This window comes from Mytilus californianus, unplaced genomic scaffold (genome assembly GCF_021869535.1).
Source record: "Mytilus californianus isolate M0D057914Y unplaced genomic scaffold, xbMytCali1.0.p SCAF_2, whole genome shotgun sequence".
In the NCBI taxonomy this organism is placed as follows: Eukaryota; Metazoa; Mollusca; class Bivalvia; order Mytilida; family Mytilidae; genus Mytilus; species Mytilus californianus.
In genome coordinates, this window is record NW_026262668.1 from 23980343 (window position 1) to 23994510 (window position 14168).

A 14168-nucleotide genomic window follows, 5' to 3' on the forward strand; every position below is an offset into this window, starting at 1 on the left:
TTGACATCAGATTAGCAGAAAGCTGTTATATGTGCTGTTCATTTAAAGACTTTCACGAAAGTATTCATTTTACATGATGTAGATTTCAATAACCACAGAAACGCTTTTTGCGACAAAAAAGTTTTACATTCGTGGTTATATATTTTTATAATTTTGATATCGAAAAGTAGATTTCTTGTTTCATAGCGTAAAATGTATTTATTCATTTCCATATGCGTTTGATGCTGTAACAACCATTTTCTAAGCATCTATTCTCTTAAATAAGCTGATTAGATGAATTATCTTCCTTTAAGGAATTGCATAACATGTTTTGTTTTTATCGCACTGTTTATTTTTCACACATAACTGCGCTTAAGCGTTCGCTTCACCATAAGAAAAATATCAGTTGAGACAATAAATTATGACGATATCATACACATAAATAGTATTTTGATACGTCCATCTGGCTTGTTATACACAGTATAAAAAAACAAATACAATAGAATCCAGGCCTTGCGGTCATAAAAATTTCGAGAATGATTATCGTAATCAGACTCAGATTTCAACCAACATTGATAATGGATTTGGTATTTATAGCACATTTTTTTACTCCGATCACTGACTATAGTTTTATGACCGACAGCCCTAAACTAAAGAAGATCATACTCGGGTCAATTGTTTATATTTGGGAAAAAAGGGAGCAACACGGTTATTGATTTTGTGTTGTTGCTGATTTAGGAATTCACTTTAAAACAAATACAATTAAGGTTTTGCCACTAAAATAAAATCTTCCACTCGATTGTTCCAAACAGGTTTACAAGAAGACCGAAAGTCGCTTATAACAGAACAAACATATTGTTTAATTGCTTGCTGGTGTTTAACGCCATTTTAAGCACTCTTATCTATATATTTGCGGTTTAAAGAAAGATAACTAAGGCACAGACCCTTAATCAGGTGTGTGTGTGCCTGGGTGGTGAGGGGGTTACTTAATACAAATTGCATTATTTTATAAAATACAGAAGACGTAGGTGGGTTAAGACTGAGAGATCATAAATACAACTAAGGACAAAAATACTAAATGAGTAAATGAGCACTCGTGTTACAGCTATCTTCAAAGACTCAAATGTTCAAAGGCAATTGTCCTACCTCCATGACAAATATATGTGATTGTTCTGCAGACAAAGCCCCAACCAATTTAGTTTGTGTTTGAAACTCTCATAACATTGACTGGTTGATAAAGGAATAAGGTGCCGACAGTTGACTTGGAAACCCGACATAGGACTACATATACGTCCACAACACTTAAAAAGAAATCCTGAACAATCATAGGTTGGATGTATGTGTCTGCGAATTTCAACCAAGATAAAGACAATAATCTTCCTTCACTCTACTGGATATCCAAATGTATAGGAAAGTTGTAAAGCTGGGGCTGTCCAAACGCTCCACGAAATCTTATTTCAAATTATTAACAACTATCAACAATAAAAACCGGGCTTCAAAGTTAATTTGAAACCACAATTCTTGATGTGGATACTCAAAATATCAAAAGATATATTAGAGAACTTACAATCAAAATCCCTTTCATAAAGCAATACTATTAAACATTTGACTTATTTACTCTTTACGAATGCAATCCCCATTCTAAATATAAAATCAGCTTAAAATGAGTTTCATAAATCAGAATAGCAAGGGTAGATACGAATATCTTAATTTAGGAAGGAATAAATCACACAAAAAACCCACTCTAATGCGAAAAAAAAAGTTTCATGAAACTGACATCATAAAAATGGCGAATTATTTTATTTACTACATATTTGTTACGTTTGGTGGAACGTGATTTTTATCAGACAATGCTATTCCCATGGGAACCAACTGTGTTCTTTTGCTTGCCGGCTTGTTCTTTCGTTTGTATGAGGCATAATTCAGACAGAAGCTTCTACCGAAAAATGAAAAGAACTGGCATTATCCTTTACTATAAAAACGGCTATGTTGTATGCTTAACTTCACTTTCCGCTATATATGGATAACGTCTTTTCATTTAATAAATGACTACATCTATCCAAATGAATTTGAAATAAAGTATCTTACATAAAACAGTCATGTCTGCCTCATATAGAGACTTACATCTAGAAGTGTGCAATGATGGGCGGTTGAGAACTTATCTTTACGATAAAAGAGACGATTTAAATGTTTCTGTTTTGAAATTTCCATTTCTGTACAGTAGCAACATTCTACCACATTCATGCCTAATATATCATGTACTGTGTTACAACTCTAGATTCTACTGACGAGAAAAGGTACCACTAAGCCACCGAAAGCTGAATTTTTAGTTCAGTCTAGGTGGCCGAGTGGTCTAGAGCGATGGACAAAGAGCAGGCGGTGTTGTCACGATACCCCAATAGCAGGAGTTCGAATCCCGGCGAGGGAAGAACAAAAATTTGCTTCCGCAAATTTGCAGATTTAACGTTGTTGTGATGATATTTAGAGTAGTTATGTATAATTTTATAATTATATTGAATATATATATATATATATATATATATATATATATATATATATTATAACTCCCAGCTGAAACGATATTCCTGAGCTTGCTTTGCCTGTGGTGATTTCCTTGGTAGAGGGTTACTGCTTACAAAGAATATATTGCACACCTTTGGCTATACTTTTTGTCCTTTTAGGTTTATAGCTCTTCATCTTTTTAATAAGCTTTGGAGTTTCAAATATGTTGGCTTCGAGCATCACCGAAGAGATTGTCAAAATGCGCATCTGGAGCAGAAAAATTGTTACCGTTAATGTTATTGCATCAAGGGTTCCAATGGGTATAGTGGACGACATCCTATCGACATTCTTACGGACCCCTTCGTGATTTGATTGACCGTTATAGTACATCTATGTCGTTTCCATAATCCCGATCTCGACATGATTATGACATTACTGAATGTGATTTATTATCAAATTTGTGCTTGCATGAGTAAAATATGGATCAGGAACTGCTTATCCTTACGAATCACCTGAGTTGTCTCCTATACAATAAGAAGGTGTTGTAGGATGAGATGTATAGTCAGCTATAAAAGGCACGGACAGGACAAATTGTGAATCAATTAAATCGAGAAGACCAACGGCTTAAGGTATGAACAAAATAAACAACGAACCACAAGTATAATAGACAGCAACCAATGACAACCACTGAATTACAGGCTCCTGACTGTCCTGACTTGGTACTAGCATATAAGGAATGTGGCGCGGTTAAAACTGTTTGTTAGCGCTCAAACTCCCCCTAACCTGTGGTATTAACAGTTGTATAACAACACAATATTAGAACAAACTGTAAATACCAGTTGTAAATGGCATATCTCAACAGATTGATACGAAGCGTAAACACAACTTACATTAAAAGAAAAGACACAAAGTACCGATCTAAGAGTACTCGCAGTTACTGACAGCTGCACGATTATGCAGCATACTATCTTACATTGTAACAAACAAACCATTGACAGTGAACTGGTTCTCATATATTTAACAAATATGACGTTTTAGTTTCCTTTAATGAAGAAGATACTGGGTCTTATTGTTATCTTACTATTTATCTAATCTATCACAAGAACAACTGCATTTGCATGTGCAATTCGGCGTGATGTAGTACTCGCTTGAGACAGTAAATGTTTTGACGATATCAAACTTGTAAAATATGATTAATCTGGCATGTCGCATTAAAAACCTGCTGATGGTTATTGTTAGCACCATTTTGTAATTGAAAATACGCATAGCACCAGTCTTCATCGGGCAAACAAACAAGTGCTAAGAAGCAAGCAAAAAAAATATAATACAATGTAATAGGTAGTGTAATGCTTTGTTTCCTTTGTGAGCATATACTAGTTTGCTTAGAACAAGTTATGATAATGAAGTCAAAATTATTTGTTAAACTTTTTAATGATTATGAATAAAACATATTTGATATCTGGTACCAGTGGTGAGTTTATTGAGATATACGCCAATGGGAAAGTAACATGTGTCAAAAATTAAGAACAAAACATCACCTTATTTTTTTAAATGAACTCATTGTTGTGTAACAATATAAAATATATTTAGATGCTTACCAAATTGTTCGTTTAAATAATCATGTAATTGTTCACATCTTGGTCTCTGGATAGTTGTCTCATCGACAGTCAAACCACATCAATATTATTATATGGCATATTTTCATTGCTTCTTTGTAATTCGAGGTACATTCATTCTTTCAATTTAAAAAAATTCTTTCTCTCTAATTTTTAATAATATATCTGTAGCAAGTCTACCAGTTATATTTTCTTCCAATATAAAATAAGAAGATGTGGTATGATTGTCAATGAGACAACTCTCCACTAGAGACCAAATTACATAGAAGTTAACATCTATAACCTTAAAGAATGAGAAAAACCCATACCGCATAGTCGGCTATAAATGGCCCCGAAATGACAAATGTAAAACAATTCAAACGAGAAAACCAACGGCCTGATTTGTGTACAAAACAATAAACGAAAACCAAATATGATATACATCAACAAACGACAACCTCTGAATTACAGGCTCTTGACTTGGGACAGGCACATACAGAATGTGGCGGGGCTAAACTAGTTTGCTGGCTCAAAACCCTCCCACTTACTTGGGATAGTGGTGTAACAGTACAACATCAGAACAAAAGTTTATCTCATAAAAGTTTTATATACATTTACGTCTTTCCTCTAAATTAGCCTCGTGTTTTTACATAAATTATCGTAAAAGCTTAACTTATGCAGACTTCAACAGAATTATTTTATTAAAATGATTTCCCAAACCCATGTAATGAAAACAATAAAAAAACATCTACCCTTATGTTTGCATGTCAGCGCTCCGCTTAAAGTTTGATTGAGTTTTGCTTGTTTAACGTACAGAAAGATATTCTATGCATATTTAGGACGAGAACAATAAATGCGATAGCTACATATGTACTATTTCTGAGAATGAGGTTGAAGGGCGGATTATATGGACTGTCTCTGAGAAAATAGGATATGGTGGATAGGGGCAGAAATTGTGTCTTGTAACAGACAACCTAATGTCCCTTATTGTTGCAAGGGTTTTTTTACTTTGACATGTAGATAGCATTGCACTCAACCTACACGAGGCATAGGGATTAACGTCTCCATTCCGTCCGTACTTGTCTGCTTTTTTATACACCCCGCACAGCCATGAAAAAGTACATCCCACTTTGGCACTGAACAAGATGACCATATTTTTTATATCTCATGAAGCCACCCCGTGTGGTCCATTAAGTTAAAAACTATTTTGCTAATGCCAAACTTATTTGATTAATACTATGCTACTAGTTTATGTCATTTTTTTTATCAAAGACACAGCAGTTTACCGATCTTCCTAACACATAGGTGGACAATCATTTTGGTATTCTGGGGAGGCCAGGAGAATTTTTCTGGATTGATCATTTATTTTCATCTGTTGCTACGCATGCTTATGTACACACCCACGAAGGCCTATTACGAGGCATTAATTTACAAATTTTATATATATTCTAAATTTAGCAATGAGTATGTATCGTAAACAACTAAAGCATGTTGAAAAATCATTATTTTGGAGACATTATTAAAATCTGATATCGTGCAAAATCTATAGCATAGCAAACCATTCAACAACTTTTATTCAAAATCAATGTAACTTGCAAACAGATATAAATGATATCAAGTGACATACCCATGTAAAACATCAATGAAAATTTAGCATTAAAATATGGTGTAATTATAAAAGTATATAAAGAACACTGAATATACATACTGGAAAGAACAATAGACGTACTGGTAAGTGATTGAAAGTTTCTTCTTTCATTACATACTGTAAAATCATTTTCGCGGATACTTAATTTTCGCGTATAGCCCTTTCTAGTCTAGCCGACATCGCGGCCATTTTTTTCGCGATTTTCTAATTTTCAAGATGCATTTATATAAGGGAAGATTAAAGTTTTATATATTCGCGTTATTTTTCTACTCGCGAAAGTCGCGAAAATAAGTTGGTTTACAATAATAAATTCAAGTTACAAACGTTTAATTTAGCATGGGATAAGTAACATTATGATTATAAATTAAAATCGACGGATAATATAACATATTGAAAGATAATAGTTAACATTTCATCACATTAGAAGTAAATATGGGTGATTCTTCATGCGTTTGACTAAAAACTGCAATTCGTACAGATTGAAGAATATATATGCTTTTAAAATGCTCAATTAATGTTTATTTATGGAAGATTTGTATACGGTATTTTGCCATGGCATTGTCTTTTCTTTTTTAATGTACGGTTCGAATTGTCCGCGTTGTATGGTCTTTTTATTTTTTTTATTGGACAATTACAGACTTACTTTAAAGAAAGTACAAATATTTTGAAAAATAACCAATGAGTGCTGTTTGACCCTTAAGATGTCACGAATTAAATATAATCAGAGAGAAAATTGTAATGCTTATCATTTTTTTATCTTCTGTCTGACATGGTCATCGACTTCATTTATGAGCGTTGAGGTTCACGATATTTGAATCCTATATATGATCAGAATGCTACTTAACTAACCATTGCAAATTATGTTTCAGTTACAGGTGACCAGAAGAATTGTACGGAAGAAGAATAAAAGCAGCATTGTGGTAGGTTTGACTTGATGTCATAGATACGAAAATGTAATACCTTTTATGACAGTGAAGTACCAATTTTATAGATATTGTTCAAGGGGCATTAACTGTCAAATTCATGTTCACCGATTTGACTCAAATTCGCATATTTAATTTTCAACGTACTAAAACGAATATCCACGTTACAACAAGTTCAAAAGGAGACAATTACCAATACGTGCAGGCTCGTTATAATGTGTCCGCATTTCGTGCGTATGTACCAAGTCAGGAAAATGGCCATTGTTATATTATAGTTCGTTTCTGTGTGTGTTACATTTTAATGTTGTGTTTTTGTTGTGTCGTTGTTCTCCTCTTCTATTTGATGCGTTTCCCTCAGTTTTAGTTTGTAACCCGGATTTGTTTTTATCTCTATCGATTTATGAGTTTCGAACAACGGTACACTACTGTTGCCTTTATTTAGCCTGACTACACGTCATCCAATTAACCATCATGATGACCTCCGAACACTGCATATGGTCATACGATCATATATAAACACATAAACATAAATATAGTTAGACAAGCACGTGCAATCGTAGAATGATGATTTGTCTAGGTCTGAAATCTTACCTATATACGATATCTATTTGTGGGCAGAGTCAGTCAACGAAATGATTCTTCCTAGTGGATCCCTTGTTTCGCTTTACAATGTTGATATTCTTTTTTTTCATAACTGAACTTACTAAGCACATGGGTAACTCATCTCCAACTACGGGTCAAATTAAAGGTCGTATGATGACTGAAATTAATTGTTGACGTGCAAGCCAATAATCAGCGATGTTTTTGAGATTATTTGGACTAAAATGTAACCAAACTGACTGATTATAGCGAAATAGTCTTTCATCTTTTCGCTTTTTAATCACATATTAATTTTCATGTCTAAATCGTAGCTAATGCCACTTTAAGATTAGTGCACTTCTAAAGTATACTAAAATAATAAAAAAATGAACAGAAACAAAGAGAAAACAAAACAAAAACAAAACAAAAAAACACCGAAAGAAACAAAACAACACAACATAGAATATGACAAGTTAGATTTTTTTTCCCATCTTCCGTTATAATAATGCTGTCCTGTCACCAACTTATTCTTAATGACCTATCCCATTGACCTTTAAAAGTACCGTACATATAACTGGTAAATTTATCGGTTAAAATTAACACTAGGCTATTATATAGATGTCTTCATTTCCGCGTTCTAATTTTCTAGACTTACAAAAATTCCTTAAAGTATACTTACAGTGTAAATAAATGGAACAAATTATTTGTGATTTTGTCTCATCAGTTTATAAAATCATTGGATATTTGCTTAAATTAACAATGTCACAACTCCGTGTGTGTACCGTCAGATGCATTGACAACTTGATGTTATATTTCTAAATGAAACTACTATTTATACAAGTTCGTGCGTGCTAAGTGGTATCTGGATTAACCTTCCTCATGGACGCTCAAAACCCAGTTTGAAAGCCAAGGATGTGTAAGACCTGAAAACGTTAGGAGATATCTGACCAAAAAGGACATAAAAAGAATAGCCAAATTCATCTAAGGTCAACTTTGCCCTAGCGATTTAGAACTTAATTTTTATAATAATTTATTGAAATTTATTAATTGATAATTTGATTACAAACACTAAATTTTTGGTGGATTTCTGGAATTTTTTTAGTATTATTTCAAACCATGAGTGGCAGAACAATCAAAACCCGACCAAATTGTTTCGAAAATTTATCTATGAATAATTTGTTTTAAACTTTAAACTCTGAATTTAATCACAATTTTGTGATTCTTCATACACTTCAATACAATCGTCTATTTAACAGCACCATCAACAAATACATTATTCTCCTGAGAAGAGGGGGAAAAGATCAAAGCGGAAATAAAAAACATAAGTCGAAGAAAAACAGTAAACACCATCGCAACACAGAAAAATTGACGAATAGACAAACAAGAGTTCACTAAACACCACACAGCAAATTAATGATAGAGCAACACGAACCCAACCCCCAACCCCCCCCCCCCCCCCCCCCCCTTGCTGGAAAATTATTTCATTATATTATGCAATGAGCCTACGTCCGGTCGTCTGTTATTGTTGTTTCATGCCTGTCTTATTTGTTTTTCATAATTTTTTTGTTATAAATAAGGCCGTTACCGACTATACGGTATGGGTTTTTCTCATTAGTATTTAACAATTACACTTTAGTTAAGTTTTTACAGGTATATTATCATAATGTATATCAATTTTTGAGGACAGTATTTTTTATTGAATCAATCCAAATAAAGTACCTATATTAATGTTATTAATAAGGTGAAACATGTCTCATTCACATGTATCAATACAAGAGGGTCTGGATGGGGGGGTCCTACATTTCTGTATTCTTTAATTTGTTATGCCATTTTCTCTTTTCTTTATAATTTTTTTCCATTATTCTCTATTCTTTATATTTTAGCACCTCATTATTCTCTATTCTTTATTTTTTTTTTGTCCATTTTCCTCTATTCTATATATTTTTTGCCCATTATTCTCTATTCTGTAAACCCCCATCCACACCCTCATACAAATCTCATGCTTATATTCCTTAATAGTTTAAAAAATACGTCTCATTTACACGTATCAAAATAAATCTTATGCTTATTTTCCTTTATTGTTTAAAAAATAATGACCCTGAGAAAATAATGAGAAGGAGAAGAAGGTCGATCGAAGTGTTGGTGATAAATAACAGCTTGACTAAGATACACATGTATTTGTTCAGTAGTGTTTAAAAGGGAATTAAAATTCAAGATATAAAGGACAATATAATAGGGGACAAGTGCAAACAATGTGTACCCATACAGTGTTAAAAAACCTAAACACAAGTCCGGGGCGGATTCTGGATTTTAAAAAGGGGGGAGTAATTCCCGATTATTGAATATATACTGCCGAGCGGAGCGATGCCAAAATATTTGTCGACGATTTACAGTAAAAAAATTGTATATATCATTAAAAAACATGAGATTTCAAAAAAATTATCGGCGATCAAAAGTGGGTGGGGTTGTACGGTCTCTAGGCATCTACGCTCCCTGGATCCGCCGCTGTAAATACTCGGAAAATAAATCTACGGACAATGTATGGAAAAGGGGGAGGGGTACTAGGAGTTTTTTTTCCTCATGTTTCATTCAAAAATATTGCAAATAATAATAACAAATATCAGTTTTGGTTAATATCTTTATTTCCGCACCTTAGTTTCTCCGTTACCACTATGATTTATTTCCGCACCTGATACTCTTAGTTCGTCCGTTACCACTATGATCTATGTATTTAGGTTGATTTGTTTCAATTCTGCAAAACGCTTAGAATATTCATCTAGATACTAGTGTCTAATTAAACATAATATAAAAAGAAAATTAGTTTTGCAAGAATATCGAATGAACTAGTTGTAAACTTTTATGTCATTTGGTCCCTGGTGGAGAGTTGTCTCATTGGCAATCATACCGCATCTTCTTATTTTTATACTACAATATATCTGGTAATATTCCTTTATTACATTTTGTCTCCTGCATTTAACATATTCTTATCCATACTATGACTTCTATAGCATACAGATGCATTTAAGTTGAAGAAAATAAATGCAACAAAAAGTCATTTTATTCATTCCTATCATAAAAAGGAGAATTGTAAAGGTGCACGAGTTCTTAATATGTGCACAACATTTTTACTACAATTTCAAATTAAGTAAATTATGAATTTAGAAAGTATGTTAATATTCTGTCAAGTATATTAATTGTATGCACATATATTATCTCGGTTTAGTATTCAAATTCTTAACCATATGTGCGAAAAGGTATAGTATATAATATATTATATATGTTTTCTTCGGGGCATTTAGACAGATAAATATGTTTTAATTGATAAAACTGTCAACGAAACTTAAATGTGATAAAATCGCTACAAATTTTCTATTTGTCTCTGTTTGTATTAAACTTTTGAAGAAGAAAAAATCAAAATCGTTCGTTGGTCAAAATCTTGGGCTAAGGCTGTAATCTTTTAATTCAGAATATAATTTTTCTTCCATAAAACATAGCCAAAGGGGAAAGAGAATTTTAAACTTGGACTATAAAAATTCTTCATCTGTTGTTGCTCAAGACAGAAACTATTCATCAAATGGCTTGTTGAGCCGGAAAACAAAGCTGACGTCCGAAACCGTTTTTGTCCATTAGCTAACACCTTACTTCCGACTGTTCTAGGAAACATTATCATTAATTTCTGTCCATTAATATGACCCATCGGAGCAAGCGATCTGTCGATTGCGCAAGAAATGGGACCCAAGGTTAAGCCTTAAAATGGACGCTATAATTATAGAAAATACATAAATCCTTATCACAATCAAAGATTGACAAGCAGGATTGAAAAGACGAGGTGTTGGCTATTGTTTAGAAGACATTAATTTTTAACCGTAGGTATTAGTTATCGTCATCAAAGGATTAAAACATGTGAGCATGTATATTTGTCTCTAAAAGCTGATCAAACAGACTGAATCAAAATATTTTAAGGCAAAATGATCTTTATCTTGAACATGCTTTTTTAATGATAATGAAAAAAGTATTTTTTCTTCACAAAGGAATACACAGATGTCAAATAATTGATTACTATTTTGATTTAAAATCTACGCCTCAAAGGAAAAGATTCTTATATGTTTTTTTAGAAGTGTTACGATCTGAAACCGTTTTCCAACAATATGTTGTTTAAATTTTTATTATTATTTTTGATGTTGTCGTTTAAAATTTTATCTTTTATTCTTTTTTATTTTTTTCATAGTGATCAATTATTGAAAACCTTGTTGATGTGATAACATGTTTACTAAACATCAAAGGAAAATTTCATTTCTTTGGCAAACGGTCTATAATCAGTATAACTTTTTGTAGAACAGTCTCTAAACAGATTTCCAGATGTTTCACAAATATCTATATCGTTCGATACACATGTATAAAATCTTGATGATTCTTGTAGATCCTATTTTAAAAGATTACGTTTTATTCTGAATCAATTTGTTCAATTCTTTACTGAGAAACATTTAAAAGAAATAGCAATTTTGTTACTTCTGTCTGCAAAAATGTGAGAAAAGTGATTTCGCTTTTACAAGGCCAAATGATTGAAAATTAGGACAGTATATTTTATGAAGGTTATTTAGTATAAACAAATTTATCTAATTTTGACTTGAATATCCTTCAGATGTTAATACTCATGCTGTATTTCTATAGGCAAACAATTTTAATGTTTAATATTCATAAAGCTCATATCTTTGATGATATCTGTGTGTTTTGAACCAGGTGCGAAATACCGATACGCATAAACGCTTGTGTGATTTCATTTTTCCTCCACTTCGCTGTTCACCCAAACGTTTAAAAGCTGAAAATAAAAATGACACTAAATATTTCGTTACATGCGATAAATTTTGATTTATGAATTTCACTTTTGTCTTTTTAAGTTTTTTGAAATGCGAGTTCTGAAAACGTCTTCTTTATTTTAAGATAAAATACGACCTTTTTTAACGAAAATATAATGATATGTGGGACAAGTCTTAAACTTTGACTAAAAAGAAATAAATCTAAGGAATATAAAAGTAGGATTTCTCAACATAACTTTCCATCAGATACGAGAGATTGAATTTTTATCGCACAGTAAACAAATCGCTAGGTAGTGCAAATTGGTTTGTGATTTACGGGTCTTTTCAGTCCGATGTTCGTTCCGGGTTTTATATCATCACAAGAAATAAATGGGATATTTCACATAATCATCGCTTTGATCATAGGAAAGGAAACTCTGGAATACAGATGAAAGAAATATTCTGTAAGATAATGGGATCAATGGAAAAATCTATAACGGCTACCGATACTCTATGCAAATCTCGTTTTATCACGGGTTTGATTTGTGTGGTTCGAGATGACCGCAGCTTATTGTTTCCAAGAATTATTTCTGGTACTTAATTTATGTGAAAAATGCTGACATAAACTAATAAAAGAGATGCTTGTCTTAATACGATAAAATGTTGGTATCTTAAAGCACAAGACTGCAACATGACGCGTATGATCATTTCAAAAATGCATGAAATGTGTGCCACTGGGCATTAAGTAAACGACCACTAATCCATCAAGTATTGATCAACTCATGAAAAAGTACGTAAATCTTTGAAAACTTATGGAATGAATTGTGCTGAACGTGGACTATCGTTAATAATTGTATTTGCTATAATAACAAAAACGTTATTAATGATTAAGAATTTGTATACAACTTTCTGCAAAGATTAAATGTTTTTCTTAAAAACGCATTTGCTTGTATTTTGAAGTGAAATACACGTTCTAGAAAATTTATGGGAATCTTTCAAAATCAACCAAATGATTTTTAACATGATAATAATATCAATGATTTATGTATTGTCTTTCTAGAGATAAATTACAAATGAACAAATATTTTATAAACAGCAATCCAAATGTATATTATGTCTGTTCAGCACAGCTACATTAAATGGTTTCATAAACTAGTACCCAAGGATTTTACATTAAATCCTTAACTTGTTCAAGTGTCCAGTGTCCGGACAAAAAAGTCTCAACATTTGAGGCGATATACAATATAAGATATTTTCCTTTAATGGAAATGTAGATCTACAAAGGCAATTTTGACCTTTACTTTATCTGACTTTATACTGGAAATATATATACTGCTTTTATTGATTTCTTGAGCGGAAGTATTCAAACACTATCTGTAGCTATATATAAATATCTTATCCATAGCTTCAAGTAGCAGCGAGTATATTATGACCCTGCTTTTCAAATTATATGCAGCCTTTCATTTCTTTGTTCCATCTAGTAGTCATCCTGTACGTTGATACACTATGCAGGTTTTTTTTTATTGTGTTTTACTTTTACGACACATGGTCTTGATTTGCAAAAAGGAGGGGGGGGTAAAAATGGTTTAACCCCACTACAGCCTGTGCCTGTACGCAGCCAAGCTATCAAGAACATGTGTTGTTAGTTGTTGTTTGTCTTTGTTTGTTATAAAAATAAGGAGATGTGGCATGATTGCCAATGAGACAACTATTTACCAAAATTTAAATGAAGTGGATGTAAGCAATTATAGGCAACCGTACGGCCTCTAACGATGAGAAATACCCATACCGTATAGTCGGCTATAAACGGCCCTGACTTGGGACAGGCACATATAGAATGTGGCGGGGTTAAACTAGTTTGCTGGCGCCAAACCCTCCACCTAACCTGGAACAGTGGTCTAACAGTACAACATAAGTGTTTGTCTATTTTCTATGACGATTCTGACTTGATGGCTTATCTGTTATATTGTCCAATATTAAGGAATTTCTGTTGTTCTTTTTAAGAAGCATGCAACATCTGATTGGTTGCTCTTCCATACGTACAAACTTTATGCCGATCTCCTTTTCTATGACGGTCTAGTTACCCTGAGGGTATTCAACCATATCCGCCACACTTATTAGATTATTGATTACAACTGCTGTGTTG